The following is a 22133-nucleotide window of genomic DNA, read 5'->3' as shown; positions in this document are numbered from 1 at the left end:
TTAAAATATACAATGTTTCCTTTCAGTTTCCTAAAAGATGCAAAGTATCCTTTAGCTGCGGGGAAACTGACAGCTAATGTTGTGAACTATAGTGAAGAAAAAAAAAAAGACGGCAATTGCATGTAAAAATCAGCACTGACATACATTTCATATTGTGAAAAAAATTAGTAACAAATTCATAAACCGAGGCATTATTTTCAATGGATTTTCAGTCATAAACTGAAAATTACGTTAACAGAGGCATTCGTAAACTGAGGTATTACTGTATAGGCTATGTTCCTTTTTTTGTATGCAGCCTGAGGACTGAATGAAAAAAAGAGAAGAAATCTCTGACAGAAAAAGTATGTGGTATACCCACCATTAGAATATACTGCCCTGCATCCACCCACTGCTAATGGTGGGCACATGGTGCCACATGCACCAGTTCCAAGATTGTACAAATGTCTAAATAGTGACACACTTGAATATAAATTGACCACATATAAGTGGTACCCCATATGGAAAAAGGATGACACCAACTCCCAAACTATCTTTCCTCTACTCCCCATGTAGCCTGGGCGTCCAGGGGGCTCAACGTGACTATCTTTTCCCTCATAAATCCGAAACTTATAAGTATAGCCTGTTGTCCTCTCACAGGTCTTCTACATCTTGACCCCATATCTGGCATGCTTACAGGGGAGAAATTGTTTGAATGCAAGGCAGCCAGAAAAATTAATGAGGGACTCATCAACACAGATTTTTTACTGGGGAGTATAGACATCTGCAAATTTTTGGTAAAGGTGATTTGTGAGGGGCTGAATTTTGTGGAGCCGGTCAAATTCAGGGTCACCCCGAGGATGACAGAGTGTATTGTTGTTGAAATGCATAAAACACATTATACTTTCACATCTATGCCTGGCAATGGCAGCAGAGAACACGGGCATATGATGAATCGGGTCTGTGGACCAATACAACCGCAATTTTTTTAGTAATGCCCATGTTGAGGGTCAGGCCCAAAAAAATATAAATTCGGAAACCGTAATGGGTTTCCATGCGAATGGTCTGGAAAGGTTTGAATTTGGGTTGGCGGCGATAGATTGTTGTGCATATAAATTGCTTTGATTCACAATCGATGCATACAGATCTTCCGTGAAAAACAGCTCTAAAAAATCAAGGGGAGTAGTTAAATTTGCTGTTTCCACCTGAATTCCGGGTTGGGCAGTGAAAGTATGGGTGATGCAGAATTTGTGGGCTGACAATTGGGATTTTCAAGCACATCCGGAAAGATACTAGGGGCTCTATGGGCCTGTGTGTGAATTCTTGGTGGTTGCAGGACAATACTTGTGCTCGCCACCGCACCGGCTTGTACTGCACTTATGGGACTTGCCACGTCACCAAGTCATACTGCAGTGCTGGTATTATTATTATTATTATATAGGATTTATATAGCGCCAACAGTTTTGCACAGCACTGTACAATATAACAGAAGACAATACAGCAACAATGCACTTCAATACAAGAGGGTTAGGAGGGCCAGATCCTGGGAGCTTACAATCTAAGAGGTATGTGAAAGACCAGGAAGTACTAGGCCACTAGTACTCGACAATTCACCAAAAGGTAGCGTGGCAGTAGTACTGGCACTCTGCTGCATATGAGAGTCATCAAAATTTACTGGCAAGTGCTAACAGAGATCAGGCCCAATTCTACCAACACTGCGGTTTTGTGTGCAATGTATCAAGTGACAGTGACTTACTGACACTGCACTTGCTGAGGGAGAAGGGGAGGGGGGTAAGTGTAGGGGCTAAACGCAGGTGATGGCAGGTGGCGAGGCTGATCCCTCAAATGCTGCATTTTGGGGTACGCTATACTAATGTGAACGCTGGCATAGTGCTGATCTGATCAAACATATTGCTCCGTTCAGACACTATACTAGCAATCGAGGTTTATTGTGTATGAGCGTGTCCTGGCAATCAAGGGGTTAAATGTGATTACTGGTGTACTGATGGGCAATCTGACGCTATCTGGGAGGGGCGTGAAAACCACGGGAGTGCAAAGCACGTGTTTATATATATATATATATATATATATATATATATATATATATATATATATATGTGATTTTGCACACCTGTGCCACCCTGTAGCAGTATTTCTGCTATAGGGCGGTCAGGAATCGGTTGCATAAGCGGTTTGTGTTATGGTGCTGCATCATTTTAACTGACAATTGTGTGGTCATGCTGCACAAACATGAAATTTACATCCTTTTTTCCCCATGAATTGGGCTTTCTTTCGGTGTTATTTTGAGAAAAAAAACCAATATTTTGGACTTTTTGCTATCAAACGTCCAGTAAAGAAATTTAAAAATCAAATTTCATCATAAATGTCAGCCAAAATGTATTCTGCTCAATGTTTTTGCTAAAAAAAATCCCAATACGTGTAAATTGGTTTACAAATGGCGGTATAGATACTGGATATTTTTTTTGTATACTAATAATAGTGCCAATCAGCGACTTACGGCAGCAATCAGTGACTTATGGCCGTGATCAGCGACTTATGGCGGGACTGCAGGACTGCGGCGGACATTCTGACACTGGGGGGGAACTGACTTGGGGTCACCGACATCCCCAGTGGCACCAATACAGTGATCAGTGCAAAAAAAACCACTGGCACTGTAATAATGGCACTGGGGAGCAAGGGGTTAACCTTTTTAGGCAATCAAAGGGTTAGCTGTGTGAGGGGAGTGTTTTACTAGTGGGCGGGGGTATGTCCTTCACTGTTGCACGCTGTCCCGGAAAGCTAAGCTTTGCTCTCCAGAACAGTGAGCTGGGAACTGACAGGGAGCAGAGCTGCATTGAAAACAATGCAACTGTGCTCTGTATTAGTGTTTGCCGGCAATAGCCGGGACCCGGCGGGTAATCACTGGCCGGGACCCAGTGACTGACACTCACGACCGCAATCGGTGCTGCGGGCAGGGCGGTCACGCGCCTTGCGTGCACCCCCTAGCATGTAAACAAGGATCACGTTTATTTACGTGATCCTGCCTACAGGGGCCGCTTTGCTGCAGTATATATACTGTGGGCGGTCCCCTAGTGGTTAACCGCTTTCCGACCACCCTCTAGCAGAACTACTGCTACAGGGCGGTAGGGCTGTGCAAAATATATATACGTGATTTTGCACTTCCGGGTAGGGGGCGCACATTCGCTGCCCTACCCGCACCGCCATTGGCGGCTACAGCTGTCGATCACAGATTCCCCACCAGCACCCGGTGATCGCCGAGGAACACTGACAGGAGAGAGGTCTGTATGTAAACAATACAAAGCAGCATAGCAGAGCAATACAAAGCAGCATGCTTACATAGTAAAACACACACAGTACATAACATGAAACACACAAAGCACACAGTTAACCCTTTGATTGCCCCAGATGTTAACTCTTCCTGCCCAGTGTCATTAGTTCAGTGTCACTGCTTTTTATTAGCACTGATCACTGTATTAGTGTCACTGGGGATGTCAGTGACAGTCAGTCCCCCCCCAGTGTCTAAATGCCTAGTGCAGTCCCGCTAGAAGTCGCTGATCGCCACCATTACTAGTATAAAAAAATGTGTTACAGTATATATACCGCCATTTGTAGGCGCTATAACTCTCTTGTTCAAACAATTTTATTAACAATAAATCAGAGTGTGACAAACAAAGAGACATTGCTAATGTACAGTGGACATTGAAATGGCAATAGAACATGAAAAAAAAAAACAATATGAATGAGGGTCATAGTACAGTTGTCTATGCATTACTAGTGGAAACAGGTAGGTAATAGTTGACAACAAAAGACACTATTGTTCCAGCCAATCAAAATGATGTCTCCCAAATGCGTTAAAGAAATAGGGGGAAGTTTAAAGGGGGGTCAGACAGGGGTGGGGGGGGAGGGGAGGGGAAGAGGAACAGCAACAATGACTCCATGAGCGTTCGGCAGGTGTACAATCACTCCTACGTATTGTGTACAAAGGGCCAATGACAATATCTTTAGCACATAATACACAAATCAGGGGAGAAGGAGTGATTCGTCAAAATTAGGCGGGAGGAAGCGCTCTACCCAGGGGCTCCATATGCGTAAGAATTTAGGAATCGTGTCAAGAATTGTGGCTTCCACCTTTGCATGTATCATGGCTTGCGTTATTCTGGTTTTGACGGCCGCGACACTTAGGGTGGGAGATTTCCAGGATTTCGCTATAACCTGTTTAGCCGCTGTCGTAACTTGCATGATGAGCTTAAATTGCGAATTGGAGATGCCAGGGGGGCACTGGTTGAGTAGGGCGGTCATTGGGTCGGGTTGTAGGGTAGTAGTGCTAAGTGTAGATAACATGGCGAAAATTTCATCCCAAAAGATTCGATCTATTGGGCAGTCCCACCATATATGGTAATGTGTTCCTGTGTCTATACAGCCTCTAAAACAGTTGGGCGAGTAATTAGGGGTGAATTTTGCAATTCTCGCCGGGACCAAGTACCAGCGTTTTAAGACTTTATAATTTGTTTCCAATGCTACAATGTTCTGTGAGGATGATTTTGTGTTGGCCCAAATATGGTCCCATTCAGACGGATCAAGTTCCTTACCCAAATCCACTTCCCACTTGTGGGTATACAGAGGGGGGGACGTGGTAATCGAGGTAGTAAAGAGTGAATATAAGCAGGAGATAAGCCCACGTCTATGAGGGTCTTTGCAGCACGCTCGTTCAAAAATAGACATGGTGTCTGGTCGATTGATTATTGTGGTGTAGGGGGCGTAAAAGTGTTGTAACTGCAAGTACCGAGATATCTCGGAGGCTGGGGGGCCATGTGTTTCCCGCAGCGAGGCAAAGGATTTAAACTTATTCCTCTGTAGGAAGTGATGTGTACGGAATAAATTAGCAGAGGACCAGGCTTTGAATAAAAGGGGTGTCTGCCAGGCCAGGGGAAAAGCTGGGTTTCGCAGGAACGAGAGCATAGGATTATGTGGAGATTGAAGGAGATAGCGGGTTTTCAATTTGTCCCACAAGGATAGGAAGTGAGCCGTGATGGGGTTGGATATAGTGCGGCGGTCTATTGGTCTCAACCAGAGCAAGTTAGCTGTGGATAAGGGGTCACATTCAATCGATTCAAGCACAACCCATTGAGGGATTTCAAAAGTTGCATGATATTTAGGTAACTGGGCTAAGTGCGCTGCTAGATAGTATTTGCTAATATCGGGTAGGCCTAGACCTCCACTGAGCTTAGGGCGATAGAGGGTGGAGCGAGGTATACGAGGGCGAGTATTGCCCCAAACATAGGAAAAGATGCGAAGCTGCAGTGTGCGAAGGTAATGAGGGGGGACTGGGACTGCGAGGACTCTAAACAGATATAGAATTTTTGGGAGGATTGACATCTTAATAACTGCTACTCTGCCAAGCCATGCGAGGGGAAGGGAAGACCATTTGGTCAGAAGGGCAGAAAGGTGGCTTAGCATCGGAAAATAATTAGCTGCATAAAGGTCTGATGGCTTAGGAGTCAGTTTGATTCCCAAGAAAGGGATATGGCACTGTGACCAAGGGAATGGTAAAATCTGCTTCAAGTGCGCCAATTCTAAAGGGGGGAGAGAAATGTTGAGTGCTGTTGATTTATTAGGGTTTATTATTAGGCCCGAGAGCTCGCCAAACTTCTCGAGAAGCCGGAGTAAGGAAGGCGAGGAAGTCAATGGAGATGTGAGAAAGAGCAAGACGTCATCCGCAAAGAGACATAATTTATGATGTGTGCCCCCTATTTCGATTCCCTTAACATCCGGATTAGCTCTGATTAAGAGGGCTAGGGGCTCTATAGCCAGGGCAAAGAGCAGGGGGGACAGAGGACAGCCCTGTCTCGTGCCTCTAGAAATCGGGAACTGAGCTGACCTGTGCCCCAGATACCTAATTCTGGCTGAAGGCTCTTGAGACAGCGAGAAGATCCAGGTTAAGAAGTGTGAGCCAAAACCCCAATGGTGCAAAATATAGTTGAGGTATGGCCATGAGACGGTATCAAATGCTTTCCGGATATCTAGGGAGAGGAAACAGGCAGGAATATTACGAGCCCTGGCTAAGTTAGCTAAAAGAGATGCACGCCTGATGTTATCTCCTGCTTGTCTAGTTGGGATAAAGCCCACTTGGTCATTATGAATTAGAGAACCAATACACAAGTTAAGACGCGAAGAGAGGATTTTTGCTAACAGTTTGATATCAATGTTAAGGAGAGAAATTGGCCTATAATTAGACCACTGCGTGTCATCAGAATTTGGCTTTGGGATCATTGAGATGTTCGCTTGCACTGTTTCATGGTTGAAGGTTCGGCCTGATAGTAAAGCGTTAAAAGCATTAGTAAGGATGGGAGTGAGGAGATGAGCAAATTTCCTATAATAGGTAGCCGAGAAGCCATCCGGTCCTGGGCGTTTCCGTAATTTTAGATTTTTAATAGCATCTAGAGTTTCGGCAGGGGAGATGGGTCGCTCAAGCGTCGCCAACTGGCACTCTGAGAGTTTCGGAAAGGAAATGGAAGTGAGAAGCATATCAGCTTGTGCGGGGTCAAAAGGCGTGGAAGAAGAGTAGAGCTGTGACAAGTGTTTATGGAAGGTCTGTAGAATATGTTCTGGGTTACTGGTAAGGTTGCCAGAGGAGGTGCGAATCCGGATAGGTTTAGTGAGTTGGTGGAGCCTACGAAGAGAGAGGGCGAGGAATGTATTGGGTTTATTCGCCCTAGTATAATATTTGTCTAGATCTACGAAGTGAGAGTTCAGCTTGATCTGTGAGAAAGAGATCTAGAGCCAATCTAGATCGCTCCAAGGCTTCACGATTGGCCGGTGTAGGAGCCGTCTAAAAAGGTTTGATGGGAACGATCATAGGTTTGCTCCAGTAAAAGACGTTGTTGCCTTTTGGTTTTATTTAAGAAGGATGCTTTGCTAATGCAGAACCCTCGTAATACCGGTTTATGTGCTTCCCATAATAGGAGTGGGGATATATCGGGCGACTGGTTAAGAGTGAAATAGTCTTTTAATGCTGCTTCGATTTCTAGACAGTGTGCTGGGTTTGCAAGCAGGTTATCATTAATGATCCAAGAGGATTCAGTGGGGGATGCAGCTAACGAGGCCATAGCCGTAAATACGACGCAATGGTCAGACCAGGGGATTGGAATTATTTCAGAGGTCAGAAGCCGAGTGGAAGAGGCGGTGGTAATGAAAATATGGTCTATTCTGGAGAATGACTGGCGGGGATGAGAATAGAAGGTGTATTGGCGTTTAGTCGGGTTAAGTTCCCGCCATGTGTCTATCAAAGAATAACGTTGTAGTATGGCTTGGAAGGTTTGTTTAGGGGCAGGGACGGGGGGTGGTTGAGGAGATTTGTTGAGAAAGGGATATATTACACTGTTAGAGTCTCTGCTAACAATTAAAGTTGCGCACTTATGGTGGTCTATAACCGATAGTAGGTGGGAGAGGAATGGTAAGGGGTCTTGGTTTGGTGCATAGTATGCCACAATGGTTGCCCTACTAGGAGTTGCCCTACTAACAGGAGGTAACGACCCTCTGGGTCCTTGATTTCGGTGCATAGCGTGAAAGGTGTTGTGCGGTGGAAAGCAATCAGTACCCCCCTGCGTTTGGTGGTGGCAGAGGCTGTATAGACCTGAGGATATCGAGGACCAAAAAACTTAGGAGTGGAGTTGGGAGTGAAGTGTGTTTCCTGTAAACAGACCACGTGAGCTTTAAGTGTTGGAAAGGATTGGAAAGCCTTATTCCGTTTCTGTGGAATATTGAGACCCTGTACATTCAGGGTAAGGATATTCAACGAGCCCATGGATAAAGTGCATAGTGGTTTGAATAGCAGGGCCCTCTCACTCGGGAGGTAGCCTGACAATTACTGTTGGGGATGAGAGCATTACGGAGTGTGTTGCGCAAAGTCATGGAGTCATGTTGAAAGGAAGGAGGGGGGGTAAGGTATGAGACAGGTAACAGGAAATAAGGGGTGTAGTAGGCCATTAGTGGCCAAAAAGGTGGGTTCCCAAGGACACCCTGGGCAGGGTGGGCCAGGGAACAGTAATAAATAACCAATAACACAGGGGCTAGGGTGGAGTGTGCAGGTACGCGGACCGCGAGGATGACAGCAATGTAATTAATAAACGGTGGCAAGGTCCCGGTAAAAAACAAAAACACAGGTACATAAAAAGAACATTCAACATTCAAGAAAATCAAGGATCCTAGACTCAGACGGCATTAGTAGTGCTGTTGAGACAACATTGGCGCAGGGGTGTAGCTTCCCTTGTCGCCGGAGTCCAGGATCCCAAATATAAGCAACAATGTAGCACCGAAGGGGGGTGTAGAACGATCCCCAGGTGGTGGGGCAACCAAAATTCAACAGGTAGAGGGAGAAAGGATAAAAACGGTATTAACCGCCCTGATAACCAAACGAGTACACCGTATGGTGTGTGTGGCATAAAAAGGGGGGGAAAAGAGAAGAATAAATGTAGGACCGCGTTCAGTCCATGGTATCTTGTGAGGTTAGTCCTGGAGACGAAAAACGCCCTCTCTTGTGGAAATTGGATTGACCTTCAGTTGCATGTGCGGGGAGGGACTTCCGCGGCGAGCAGGATGTGGATCTCCGCTTGGCTCTTTCTGGAGGCGTCGCTGGGGGATGTAGTTGCAGGACCCGTAGGGTGTCTAAAAGATCCTCTGGAGTTTTGCAGGTGAAATCTTGGGACTGGTATCGGAATCGCACTGCGAAAGGGAAGCTCCACCTATATTGTATGGCGTGTTGTTGAAGCACCTGTAGATGGGGTTTCATAGCCCTGCGCTTGGAGATTGTTGTGGGGCATAGATCTTGGAATAATTGGTAGGAATGCCCTCGGAATTGTAGAGATTCCGTGCTACGGGCAGCTTGTAGGAGTTGCTCCTTAGTACGGAAAAAGTGGAGCTTGGCAATAATATCACGTGGTGGACCATCTGCGCGTCGTGGCGCTAACGCCCTGTGGACTCTGTCCAATTCCAACCTGTCGATTGGGATAGCCGGGGCAAGCTCTTGGAACAGAGCTGTTATCGTGGATTGGACATTGACTATCGTTTCTGGAAGGCCACGGATACGTGAGTTTGAGCGCCGCGCTCGGTTTTCAAAGTCCTCCAGTCGTGTTAATAGTGTTGCGTTTTCGTCACGCAGAAGCTCCAGGTCATCCGCATGTGTCTGAAGCGAGGCGTCAAGACCATCTACCCTCCGTTCTAGGTCCGCTGTGCGTTGTCCTAGCTCACGGATTTCCCTAGATAGTGTGGCAGTGATGCGGTCTGAGGTTTGTTTCAGAGCTTTGTGTAGCATTTTTTCAAAGCGTGATAAGAGGTCAGGAGGTGCAAGGTCAGGCGTTAGGGCTTGTGTAGGGGCATCGGTTTCAGTGTCAGACTCACCCTCAGACGTGCAGGGATGGCTGGACTGCGGGGCCTGCAGAGCTGCAAATGCCCCTGCTGCATGCTTGCTTCCACGTGCTGGGGCGGTGGCCATTTTGGTGGAGGCCTTTGCCAGGGCCTCTTTGATGGTTTTAGTTGATGGGGGTACCTGGTGCCAGGATGCCCCTTTAACCATTTTGCTGCTTGTCAGGACGGGGGGGCTGTTATAGTGAACTCAGCCCCCCCAGCTCTCTCCCTGTGTGTAGTGGTGAGCTGTGTGCTGAGGTGAGCTGTGTGCAGCAGTGGGCGGGCCTGTGCACAGCTCTCAGCGGGGATCGAGTCCTCGGTCAGAGTACTCTGACCTGGAGCGGAGAATCCGCCGCAGACCCGGGCGGGTCAGACTGCGGGATGGTTGCCCGGGGGATCGGATCCCCCTAGAGTGTTTCGCGGGCCGGGACCCGCCGCTTCTGGGTGCCGTCACCCGACGGGTAAGCGGAGCCTCATCGGGACATGTCTGTCCCGCCGGCCGCACATGCGCACTCTCTGGCGCTATAACTCTCACATACAGTAAACCAATTAATTTACACATATTGGGATTTTTTTTAGCAAAGACATGTAGCAGAATATATTTTGGCCTAAACGTATGATGAAATTTGATTTTTAAAATTTTTTTACTGGATATGTTTTATAGCAAAAAGTCTTTTTTTATTTAGAGCGCAAAAAAATAAGACTATCAAATACCACTAAATTTCATTTCATTTCATTTGGGTGCAACGCTGCATAACCACACAATTGTCAGTTAAAGTTACGCAACGCCGTATCACAAAAAATGGCCTGGCCAGGAAGGGAGGTAAATCCTCTGGAGGGCAAGTGGTTATTAAACAGTCTATACTACAACTATACTACATTTACTGTATTGCCAAAAGTATTGAGCAGTGCTGGTATGTATAAGACCAGGATGTACTAGGCCACTGGTGCTCGCAAGTTCACCAAAAGGTAGCGCGGCACTAGTACTGGCACTCTGCTGCATATGAGAGTCATCATGCGTTTGTACCACCTCAGCAACCTGGAAATGGGGTCAGGTACACCTGATCTTAGCAGGGACCTCTTCTCTGTTGTCTGATCTAACTGTCAGGGTGCCGCTGCTGTCTACAGGTTTGTATTCTGAGGCGGATTCTGTCAGTGAGTCTTCCCCTTCACTCTCACCTGACTTGCTTAGAATCCTGTAGGCCACTTCACTAGTGTACCTTTGGTTGGACATTTTGGCCACTAAATTTATAGGTACCTAGTGAGACTCACGGAAAAAAGAGTGTCTGGCTGTCAGAGACTGCTTGAACTGCTACAAAAAATTTACTGACAAGTGCTAACAGAGATCAAGCCTGATTCTGCGAACTCTGCAGTTTTGTGTGTAATGTATCAAGTGACAGTTATTTACTGACACTGCACTTGCTGGAGGGGAAGGGGGGGCGTAGGGGCGAAACGCAGGTGCTGGCAGGTGACGGGGCAGATCCCGCTAACGCTGCATTTTTGGGGACACTATACTAATGTGAACGCTGGTATAGCGCTGATCTGATCAAAGATATTGATCCGTTCAGACACTATAAGAGCAATGGAGGTTTAGTGTGCAAGTGAGCGTGTTCCTGGCAATCAAGGGGTTAAATGTGATTACTGGTGTACTAGCGGGTAATCTGACGTTATCTGGGAGGGGCACTACCTGATGCTAATGCTATCGAAAGTTGCCAGCGACACTAATACAGTGATCAGCAAAAAATCTCTACACTGTAAATAATGACACTGGTGAAAGGGCAGTGAAGGGGTTAACTGGGGGGGGTGATCAATGGGTTAAATGTGACCTAGGTGTGTTCTAAGTGAAAGTGCTTTGTACTCACGTTTTGTATGTCTTCATCTCTCTCTGGGACAGAATGTGCCCAGGCAGAGAAGATTGACATCATAGCCTGTCCTGTATAACTGTCAACACAGGACAGGATATGACAGGGACCGATTATCCGACTTCAGCCAGACATCACTGGCTGAAATTGAATGATTGATCCCTTGGGGATCGAATCGTGACACTCGCAGGTCAGCGGGGGTGCGCTCGCATTGGGAGCGCGAATCACGCATATGAACGTGATTTTTCGCAGCGGTGCCGCCCTGCCACAGTAAATGTACTGTGGCTGGTTGGCAAGCGGTTAATATTAACAATAATATTAATAAATGAATAAATAAATGTAAAATAAATACACAAATAAATAAAAATAATAAATAAATACTTGTAATAATAATAATTAATCAATAACCTTAGCCCCCTAAAACAGTAATAAAATAACAATACCAATAATTCTTATTATTATACTTTTTTATTTGGGTGTTTATTATTATTATTATTATTATTAATAATAATAATAATAATAATAATAATAATACTGTATTTCATTTTTTAAGGTTAGGGGTTAATTATTTATTTATGACTTATCATGATTTTTTATTTATATGTGTATTTATTTTATTCATATATTTATTTATTCATATATTATACTTTTTTTTCTTTTAAGCAGAAAATCACGCAAAACACACTTTAAAACACAAGAATTACAATGTTTCTATTTTTTTATGGAAATTTTTTTCATGGAAATAAAAACTTGCAAATCTGTCAGATTTCTCACATAACAATATTATCACACAAAAAACCCCCCTCAAAATCTAAAGTCTGCTGTTTGCATCCCTTTTGATTCACAATTTGTAGAGGTTAATGTTGTCAGCCCATCCTCTGTCACAGATTTATAACTCACCTCTAGTGCCATACAATATGAAGAGGATTTTGTAGCTACAGTATTTTTCAGCCTCTAATGATTTTAGATGTACTCCGAGTTAAAAATAAAAATCAAAAGGTTTTTTTTTTTGCTTTAGAAACACTCAAGAGCAACTCTGAAATTACTATCACAAATTTAGACAACTAGGAGTAGAAGAGTTATTGAAGATAGATTGGAATAGTCATATTATACCATTCTGGATAATGATGTGACATCACTCTACAGCCATCAATTCATCACCTTTCTTCAAGCAGCTTTTGAACAAGGTTTTCCTCACAAAAGAAGAAAAAATTCACCATATTTAAAAGACCAAAAAGATCTGTCTTATCTGTCACCTAAAATCCGTAATCGTATCAATCTTTCAAGCAGACCATTTCTAGAATCTTTTCCCTCTTATGCTGTCTGTCACAATACATAGATTATCATCTTCAGAGAAATGTAAAACACCTGCCATCATATGTTAAAGATTCATCAGATATACTTTCCATTTAACTATTCCTGGGAAGCAGTTTAAGACTAGGTATGGTTTGATGTAGCTTCTTTATAGTATAACATTCCTTTGAAAAAGCTTAAAATATTAAAATATATTAATTTTCCAACATTTACAAATTATATACACTATATTGCCAAAATTATTGGGCCAGCACTCCAAATCATTGGATTCAGGTGTTCTAATCACTTCCATGGCCACAAGTTTATAAAATCAAGCACCTAGGCATGCAGACTGCTTCTAAAAACATTTGTAAGAGAATGGGTCGCTCTCAGCAGCTCAGTGAAATCAAGCGTGGTACCGTGATAGGTTGCCACCTGTGCAATAAGTCCATCTGTGAAATTTCCTTGCTACTAAATATTCACGGTCAACTGTTAGTGGGATTATAACAAAGTGGAAACAACTGGGAACAACAGCAACTCAGCCACCAAGTGGTAGGCCATGTAAAATGACAGAGCGGGGGCAGAGCATGCTGAAGTCGCCAACTGTCTGCAGAGTCAATAGCTAAAGACCTTCAAAGATCCTGTGGCCTTCAGATTAGCACAACAGCAGTGCATAGAGAGCTTCATGGAATGAGTTTCCATGGCCGAGCAGCTGCATGCAAGCCTTACATCACCAAGTGCAATGCAAAGCGTTGGCTGTAGTGATGTAAAGTACACCACCACAGGAGAACGGTACTTGCCTGACTGCATTGTGCCAAGTGTAAAGTTTAGTGGAGGGGGATTATGATGTGGGGTTGTCTTTTAGGGGTTGGTGAAGGGAAGTCTTACTTCTCAGCATACCAAGACATTTTGAACAATTTCATGCTCCCAACTTTGTGGGAACAGTTTGGGGATGACCGCTTCCTGCTCCAACATGACTGCGCACCAGTGCACAAAGCAAGGTTCATAAAGACATGGATGAGTGAGTTTGGGTGGAAGAACTTGACTGGCCTGCACAGAGTTGTGACCTCAACCCATTAGAACACCTTTAGGATGAATTAGAGAGGTGACTGCAAGCCAGGCCTTCTTATCCAACATCAGTGCCTGAACTCACTTATGCGCTTGTGGAAGAATGGTCAGACATTCCTATAGACACACTCCTAAACCTTGTTGACAGCCTCCCCAGAAGAGCTGAAGCTGTTATAGCTGCAAAGGGCGGGCCAACTCAATAGTGAACCCCACGGACTAAGACTGGGATGCCATTAAAGTTCATGTGTGTGGAAAGGCAGGCATCCCAATACTTTTGGCAATATAGTGTATGTTTTTTAAACAGTTTGCAGGAATAGTGTTCTGTTTAAAATGTCCCTTTTTATGTACTGAGATGAATAGAATGTGAAATGTCACATTGAAAAATAATAAACTACACATTCTTAAACAATATTACATAAATATAAATGTGAAATGTGGTAAAGAAATGAATAAACATATGAGTCCACTCCCCGTGTCCAGTTATGGCCTAAAAAGGATGATCCGCTTAAATTAAGAATGCTGTGTGCTATGACCTCCGCTTGCAGCGCTTCCAGGTCACCAAATAACCGAAAGTGCCACCTCCTTACTGGATTAGCAGGGTCTCTAAGCAAAAGAGATCAAAAGCACTTGAACACATATGTAAGATCACTCCCAGGGTCCACTGCCACTTTCCAAACACATCTGACCAATTCAAAATTCGCAAGAATGACCAGTTTTTCCTCAGGGATAGTAGGAAGAGAACAATAGGAGACCATTGAGTAGTATCTCTAAAACCTCATCATTTGTTATATACAGTATGTTTGGAATGTGTAAGGTAGGAAGTTTTTAGGCAGCAAGGATGACCTGGGAGGAGAAGAGGGTAAAAAAAAATACTGATGTTATCAAAGTCTCTCAGAAACTGCTTCTTTTCTAATGCTGATGCAACTTCTGTGAGATAACATTAAAAGTATATGAGGCTATAACTCACTGAAGTCACACCAAAGTAGTGCAGGAACTTTTTTCAAATTCACATTCTTGTGTCACCATTCTTGTGTCGCATTGATTGGAATGCCCACCATTGGACATAATGTGATTTCACTTGTCATGAGATTCTGTCGCAAATTTGCATCCCAGGTTGCACTAGTGTGAACCGGGGCTAAAGGTGGGAGTATTGCAGCCATCAGCTTTTAATCTCTGTTATGTGCTGTTGTACCTTTTTAAATCAGGTGTATCCCTAATATATTTACTCAAAACTGAGTAATTGGCAAGTACATACCAATGTCTCTGAAGTATATGGTGTATACATGGGTGTTGACAGGTATAAGTCAAGATGACCCTTACCAATAGCCCATCTGAGACTTGCTTCTTGGGTAATTGTCCTCTTTTGTATGCTCCTGTTCTGCCCGCAGTACTTTTTTAACCATCCATCTCCTATATGTGTCCTGATAACAATGTACATACATGCAATTTAATAGTGTTTCTGCTTGGAAAAAGTATTTACAATGTGTATATTGATACATTTGGTCTATTCTACAGTTCATGGCAACACCTACCCAACCAGTCCTGAAGAAGTGAGAAAGGTTTGCAAAACCCGTTGACTTTTGAGTACGGAGACGCTGTGGGTATTGATCCAGTGAACTCAGGCTAATATCATGTCTTAACAGTCATACAGATATGAAAATTGTGTTCTGTTATATGCTCTATATTAATGCCTAGTTCCAGGCTCCATCTCAGGGTTGGGTGTTGGCTAGTATCAGACATATTGGGGTTGATTTACTAAAGGTAAATATACTGTGCACTGCAAGTGCACCACAAGTACACTTACAGTGCCTTGGAAAAGTATTCATACCCTTAAAATTTTCCACATTTTGTCATGTAACAACCTAAAATGTAAATGTATTTTAATTGGATTAGATGATAGACCAACACAAAGCGGCACATAATTGTAAAGTGGAAGGAAAATGATAAATGGTTTTCAAATTTTTTACAAATAAATATCTGAAAAGTGTGGCGTGCATTTGTATTCAGCCCCCTTTACTCTGATACCCCTAACTAAAATCTAATGGAACCAATTGCCTTCAGAAGTCACCTAATTAGTAAATAGAGTCCACCTGTGTATAATTTAATCTCAATACAAATACAACTGTTCTGTGAAGCCCTCAAATCAACCCTACTGTGTTGTTGATGGTGTTGTATCTGTTTTTTATCTCCATTTTTAATTACGTGGAAATAAAATTATGATTTAAATTGAGTCCCCTCGTGTTGTGACGATAAAGTCCTGTTTTTGAACCATAGTTCCAAAATAACTTGTACAGTATTTTAGCTAGAAAATTACTTAGAACCACCAAACATTATATATTTTTTAGAAGCCCTATAAAATAAAATGGTGGATTTTGCAATTTGTTTTTGTCACACGGTATTTGTGCAGCGTTTTTTCAAATGCAATTTTTTAAAAAAAAAATACATTTTAAAGCGGAGTTACACCTGGCAGTGGTAACTCCGCTATTCCTCCTCATGTCCTCCTCCCGCTGCCACATTTGGGACCTTTTGGGGGGAGGAGGTACCTGGTTTTGACAGGTGTCCACTCCCACTTCTGACTCAGTTTGCTGCAGCTGCGTCGTCTCAGGTTCTGACAGGGCGTACATCCATGGTGGCATTTGTCCCACCTGGCCATTTATGTACAGTGCCTGGGTGGGAAGTATTTAAAGAGTAAAAAACATACATCTCTGGGTGTTCTATGTACATTGCAAGGATTTTAACAAATTTTGTTGCAGAGTCCTACCTTTTGTTATTCTGAGGTGTTAAAAGATGTATAGACTCCAGAGAGTGAGAGATGTAATTTTACCCCTGTACAATTCATTAGTAATACCTCATCTGGAATATGCAGTTAAATTTTGGGAACCAATTCACAAAAAGAACATTGGGGAACTGGAGAAAGTGCAGAGAAGGGCAACCAAACTGATAAGGACAACCAAACAGATAAGAGGCATGGAGGAGCTCAGCTATGGGGAAAGATTAAAGGAACTGAATTTATTCTCTCGAGAAGAGGAGATTAAGGGGGGATATGATCAACATGTATAAATACATCAATGTTTCATATAGTGAACTCAATGTAGAGGTATTCACCCTGAGGTCATCACAGAGGACAAGGGGGCACTCTTTACGTCTGGAGGAAAAGAAATTTAGTCTCCAAAAATGGAAAGGTTTCTTCACAGTGAGAGCTGTGAAAATGTGGAATAGACTCCCTCAAGAGTTGGTTCTGGCCAGCTCGGATTGCTTTAAAAAAGGCCTGGATTGTTTCTTAGATACACAGAATATAACTGGATACTAACATTTATAGGTAAAGTTGATCCAGGGAATATCCGATTACCTCTCGGGATCAGGAAGGGATTTTTTCCCTGCAGGAGCAAATTGGATCATGCTTTGCTGTTTTTTTTGCCTTCCTCTGGAACAACTGTTGGTGTAGGATTATAACTTTTTTTTTTTTTTTTTTTTGATGGTTGAACTGGATGGACTTTTGTCTTTTTACAGCCAGACTAACTATGTAACTATGAAGAAATAGTTGTTTGTTTGTCCATGTGCAGAGTTAATCTGTATAGAAATGATTTTATAATTATCAATGAGCTGCTGCACTTGAAGGGCTCTACTGAGGAAAGTAGCAGTGTCTGCATCCCTTTAGACATGATTTCCCTTTGGGAGTAGCTCAGCAAAATTATATTTTTGATGCAGGAGATAACCAAAATCTGACTTTTATTTGTAGATGTCTAGGAAAATCAGTGAGTCAATCACACAAGCAGGAAATTATATTTCTGGGGGGCTTTCTATAAACAGTCTGTATGCAGAATGCCTCCAGGTAACCATGTTGCATTGCATTTTACAGAAAATTACAGCTCTGCAGATTGAAAAGGAAATGTCATTTTAATAATATGCAATTACAACATGGCCTGTCTAGCAATTGTATACACTATATTATTATTTTTTTTGTTTGCTTTTTTTTCCCCCCAAAAGTGACATTACCCTTTAACTAATTGCAATGACCATTATCTAAACAAAGAAAACAAATAAGGATGTTTTTACTCTGATTCCTCAAAGATACATAGTGGCATGTACAATTATATGATTAGAAGGTTCTTCAGGAACCTAAACAAAAGGGATAAAACCACCAAATGAATGTGAAATAAAAGCAAACATATCAAACAGAATAAAAAAAATGCACATTAACAAAGTAAGTCAAAAGAATAAATGTGCATCTAGGTTTAAACCCCCTAGATAAAGATTGTCTAAACAGAGGATCCACTGCACCTCCATTTTACTCAAAGTAATTCACAATCCCATCCTGTCTTTCTTTCAGGGATGCAGTCTATCACTCTAAATTTTAACTATGCTACTGAATGAGCACATTCCACTCACTACAGGTAACTGTGTCATGTTCTCTCTGATCGAGGCACTCTATTTGGCACTCTATCCTCCTATCTTTTTCTTATAAGAAAGGTCTGCAAGGGCACTTTAAAGTGTAGATCACTAGGAGGGATGATTGACATGTGGTGTCCTAGATTTGATATCATATTATACAGTCCTGAGACATGCTTCACACCTTCTTTCTTTGCTGCAATAGTTTCTTGTATAGCAACACAGATCAGGTACAAGGTATACATTGGAACATACTGATAGACCGTTTTGGGTCACCCCACCCTTTGCCAGATTCATTCTGAGGAAGGGTGGAGATACCTGAAATGGTTATTCAAGCAGCAAAATAGGTAAGTATTAATTACCTGTTTTGCAGGGATGGCTTTATTTCCTTGAAAATAAATAGCAACACAGTCACCTTAAGAAAAATTAAGCATTATAATTTAAAAACTGTATTCCCCACAACTATCAAAACTAAATTGGCTATAAAGGCTTTTTTTTTTAATCAAACATGTAAAATTTACCTGGTCTGTGCAATGGTATTGTACAGAGCATCCCCCAACCTCCTCTTCTATGGTCCCCCGCCAGCACTCTTGGCTCCTATTCTTCTGTGTCTGCCCCCATAGCAAACCACTTGCTTTGTGGGCAGATGTGTGGGCTTACTCCCAAGCTGGGCTGTGTGCATCTATAGACATACACAGCACGCTTCAGCAATTCCACCATTCCCTCTTCACAGTATATGAATGACAGCAGCAAGAGCTAATGGCTCCTGCTCCTGTTTCTGAACCTGTGAGAGGGGAGAGAGACAGGCAGACAGACAGACACTGCACTAGATTGACACAGGGCTCAGGTAAGTATTTAGGGAGGGAGTGGCAGATTTTTTACTTTAATGCAGGTAATTTATTAGGGTATAGACATGTGGAGAATAAAAAAATGTGTTTCGTTTTGGATAAATTCGTTAAGTTACTAATTTTGTTTCATAAATTGGTTTTGGAATTTGTTTAGTTTAATTCTGTTTATTCATTTTCTAATGAATTCCAAATTTTCAGAATGATCCAAATTCGAATCAGTCAAAAATGTATCAACTGATCCGAATTCTGTGTGAAGAATAGCTGGTTGTTAAGGAGAGGGCCGGGAGAGGGCCGATGACTCATCAGCTGTAAAAAAAAAAAGAATTGCTGGCAATGAAAAATAAAAAATGATAAATAAAAAAAAACAATGGTATGGGGTTCCCCTTTTGATCCATATCATAACCCTTATCCTCCCCCCCCCCCTCCTGAACCATACCAGGCCACATGCCCTCAACATGGGGGGGTGCTTTGGGGTAGGGGGGCTCCCCCCAAAGCATCTTGTCCTCATGTTCATGGGGCATCTCATTTCAATTCATCTCAGTACATAAAGAGGCATTTTAAAAAGAACACTATTCCTGCAAACTGTTTAAAAAACATACACTATATTGCAAAAGTGTCAGGCCGCCTGCCTTTACACGCACATGAATTTTAATGGCATCCCAGTCTTAGTCCGTAGGGTTCAGTATTGAGTTGGCTCACCCTTTGCAGCTATACCAGTTTCAACTCTTCTGGGAAGGCTGTTCATAAGGTTGTGTCTATGGGAATTGGGAATGTTTGACCATTCTTCCAGAAGCGCATAAGTGAGGTCAGGCACTGACGTTGGACGAGAGGACCTGGCTCGCAGTCTCTGCTCTAATTCATCCAAAGGTGTTCTATCAGGATGAGGTCAGGACTCTGTGCAGGCCAGTCAAGTTCTTCCACCCCATACTCACTCAGCCATGTCTTTATGGACCTTGCTTTGTGCACTGGTGACTAGTCATGTTGGAACAGGAAAGGGCCATTCCCAAACTGTTCCCACAAAGTTGGGAGCATGAAATTGTGCAAAATGTCTTGGTATGCTGACACCTTAAGAATTCCCTTCACTGGAGCTAAGGGCCCAAGCCCAACCCCTGAAAAACAACCCCACACCTTAATCCCCCTCCCTCCACCAAACTTTACACTTGGCACAATGCAGTCAGGCAAGTACCGTTCTCCTGGCAACCACCAAACCCAGACATGTCCATCGGATTGCCAGACAGAGAAGCATGATTGGTCACTCCAGAGAACATGTCTCTACTGCTCTAGAGTCCAGTGACAGCATGCTTTACACCATTGCATCTGACACTTTCCATTGCACTTGGTGATGTAAGGCTTGGATGCAGCTGCTTGGCCATGGAAACCCATTCCATGAAGCTCTCTATGAACTGTTGTTGAGCTAATCTGAAGGTCACAGGAAGTTTGGAGGTCTTTAGCTATTGACTCTGCAGAGAGTTGGCGACTTGTGCACACTGTGTGCTTCAGCATGCGCTGACCCCGCTCTGTCATTTTACGTGGCCTATCACTTCGTGGCTGAGTTGCTGTTGTTCCCAGTTGCTTCCACTTTGTAATAATACCATTAACAATTGACCGTGAATATTTAGTATCAAGGAAATTTCACGGATGGACTTATTGCACAGGTGGCAACCTATCACGGTACCACGCTTGATTTCACTGAGCTCCTGTGAGTGACCCATTCTTTCACAAATGTTTGTAGAAGCAGTCTGCATGCCTAGGTGCTTGATTTTATACACCATGGTGTTCCATCACCATGGAGCTGATTGGAACACATGAATCCAATGATTTGGAGGGGTATAGATTCAAAATAATATCAGGTTATCAATATAGTCTGTGAGTTCCTGAGAAGGGTGCCTGAGAGGAGAAGTGGTTTTTGCTACAGGTTCCTATTACCAGAGTTCACACATTTATAGCTGGTCTATAATTTTACCAGACTGGAGCTCTAGTGAGTTCATCTAATTTATCTGGTGGTGGAAAAACATAATACCCTTTTGTTTTGGTGGTGCATGATAAGAAGACATTTGCTATGTATGGTGGACATTCGTTTATATGTTGTATCACGTAATACATTCATCACAGTGGATTTTATTTTAAATATGAATTGTATGATTTGAATATTTATTGCACAGAGCACTTTGTTTAATATTTCACACACTTGTTTGTTGAATATTTTACACATTTATTTGTAGGCGAGAATATGTGAATTGTATGTTTTGATTATTTATTGCACTTTTGCACTTTTTTCAACATTTCTGTATTTTTGATTACGGTATATTTTTCAGATCTATTTGCAAATAGGAATTATATAGTGGTGTTTAAGTTATATAGCTTAAGGAGTTATTTATTGCATGATTGCACTTTATAGTACATAGCACATTTTATATATATATATATATATATAGTTAATTTTTTTTGACTGAATCTGAAATTATTCAGAAATGTGTACAGTCAGTCATGAGACCTTTTCCTTAAAAAACCTAAAATGTAAGCAATCATTGTTTTTAACCACTTGTCACTATTACCCCCTTTGTGCCCAGGCCAATTTTCACCTTTCAGCGCTGTCACATTTTAAATGACAATTGCGCGGTCATGCAACATTGTACCCATATGAAATTTTTATAATTTTTTTTCTCACAAATAGAGCTTTCTTTTGGTGGTATTTAATTGCAGCTAGGTGTTTTATTTTCTTTGTTTCTATTATAAAATTTTGCAAATAGGTAATTTTTCTCCTTCACTGATGTGCGTTTATTAGGCTGCACTGATAGGCAGTACTGATGGGCACTGATAGGCAGCACTGATGGGCACTGATGAGGTGGCATGGATAGGCAGCACTGATGGGAACTGATAGGCTGAACTGGTGATGCTGCACCGATATGTAGCAATGGTGGGCACTGATAGACGGCACTGATGGGCAGCACTGATGGGTGACACTGGTGGGTGGTGCTGACTGGCAGCACTGACTGGTGGCACTTCTGGGCACTGATGGATGGCACTGCTGGGCAACATGGATGGGTGGCACTGATGGGGGGCACTGGTGGGTAGCACTTCTGGGAAGTGCTGGGCACTGGGGGTGGCACTGCTGGGCAGCACTGCTGGACACTGATCATCAGTGCTGATCTGTTCTCTGACAATTGCCGGTTATCAGCAGTACTTTCCTCGCACTGTGACAACATGAGGAAAGTGCAGCCGATAACCGGCAACTGTATTCACCCGGTGATCTGCTGTGTCATTGGACACAGCT

The 22133-nt window shown here is 42.9% G+C and overlaps 1 protein-coding gene across 2 annotated transcripts in view; it reads left to right on the top strand.

Moving 5' to 3' along the window:
• The window catches only part of CFAP97D1 (CFAP97 domain containing 1), a 302763-nt gene that overhangs the window by 190494 nt on the left and 90136 nt on the right, over window positions 1–22133 (top strand). The gene's annotated exons all lie outside the window — the stretch shown is intronic.

This window comes from Staurois parvus, unplaced genomic scaffold, assembly GCF_062004578.1.
Source record: "Staurois parvus isolate SC_StPar_1 unplaced genomic scaffold, SC_StPar_1.0 ptg000263l, whole genome shotgun sequence".
NCBI classification, from domain to species: Eukaryota; Metazoa; Chordata; class Amphibia; order Anura; family Ranidae; genus Staurois; species Staurois parvus.
Note: the sequence above shows the minus strand (reverse complement) of the source record. Positions and strands in the feature narration are given on the sequence as shown.